The 1,541-nt window shown below is 28.4% G+C and overlaps 1 non-coding gene across 1 annotated transcript; it reads right to left on the minus strand.

Annotated features, from left to right (window-relative positions):
• Positions 1-225: 225 nt before the first annotated feature.
• Positions 226-296, minus strand: Trnag-gcc. The gene has a single exon. It is a non-coding gene; the product is annotated as a tRNA-Gly (tRNA).
• Positions 297-1,541: the final 1,245 nt, after the last annotated feature.

The following is a 1,541-nucleotide window of genomic DNA, read 5'->3' on the forward strand; positions in this document are numbered from 1 at the left end:
TTATGATTTTCTGAAATACGATATGTGAGATTTTGCTCCCAAAATGGCTGCACTATTTACAAATATACACAATATACTTTATAACTTTGCAGCATTCTGCTGCGGAGTTTTTAATTTAATATATCTCACTTCTTTAGTAGAAGATATTCAAATTTTTGTATGTAATAATTACTATTATTTCTGAAATAACTGTTTTAATAAAAAAAAAAGAATTTAAAAAACTTATGCATCGTCCGGGAATCGAACCCGGGCCGCCCGCGTGGCAGGCGAGCATTCTACCACTGAACCAACGATGCGCTATAATGCTGCAATTGCATACGAAGTAAAGAAGATGCTTTATTACTTTCATTATTTTAAATAATAACAAATAAATATTACCTATAAAACTAACTCACTACAATTTTAATAAAATACTAATCCTTTAAAGTATTTTTTCAAAACATATAAACCAATATATAAAATATTTGAGTAAATAAATATTTAAGTTATTTTGTTGAACGTTATTAGACTATTTATATTCAATATATTCATATCCATAGTCCAGTTAGTTTTCCCAATAGACACATTCAATTTTCCATACTATATAGAGTATAATATTGTTGATGATTCAGTGTCCATTTTCATCTTGACCCCACAATACCTCTTATGGTATTTATTCAAAACATATTCAAAGTTAATATAAGCAGTTCACAAATATTGAGCCAGCTGGAATTTAAACAAAATGTTTGGTAGGTATTTATGTTAGATAATTTAGTATACTTTTATTAATTTTTATTTATTTATTGATTTTCTGTGTCTCGATATATTAGCAACATTAGACTAATTGAGAGTTTGCAAGAGAAAGTTTATATATTCATTGTAGCTGGAGAGCTGAGTGGCTTTTTTGATATTTTAAAATATTAGAGGCACATTGAAAATATTAAAGTTGATAACCTGGCTGGGAGGTTGGGAGGCGTTAGTGACCTATGAAATTTTTAATTTGCAATTTTTCCTATGCAAAAAATGTTCTTGAGGCACTTTGAAACCTACACCATTTTAAAGTATAATATTCAATCATACGAAATATCATCGGCTGGCATGATTTGGTGGGTTCTAAAACGGCAATACCTACATAAAATCAAAAAAGAAATCCTCAATTCTCCTTAATCCACAGTTTGAAAATGGATTCATAGTCCAAAACTGCGTCACAAAATATTACAAATGACACAAGTGGGAAGAACAAATACACAGAAAAATAAATTCATAGAAAAAGCTCTCTACAATCAACATCGTAATTTGCTTTACGATAAGTAATTCAGATGTTCTTTAATAACTCTTCAGCGAATGAAGGTTTAGTTTTAAAACAGAATTGTATATTCAAACGCACATTTCTCTAGATTTAATTTTTTCTGGTTGTGAATATCATACATTTCGAGTTTTTCTGAATTGAACTGTACCGAACATTATTTTCAGTAAATTGTTATATAAGAAATAAATAAAAATTCTATAATAAAATAGAACGTGCCGATATGATCACATTTTTATTATTTTTAATACCCACT

The sequence above is a fragment of the Chrysoperla carnea genome, chromosome 1, assembly GCF_905475395.1.
Source record: "Chrysoperla carnea chromosome 1, inChrCarn1.1, whole genome shotgun sequence".
In the NCBI taxonomy this organism is placed as follows: domain Eukaryota; kingdom Metazoa; phylum Arthropoda; class Insecta; order Neuroptera; family Chrysopidae; genus Chrysoperla; species Chrysoperla carnea.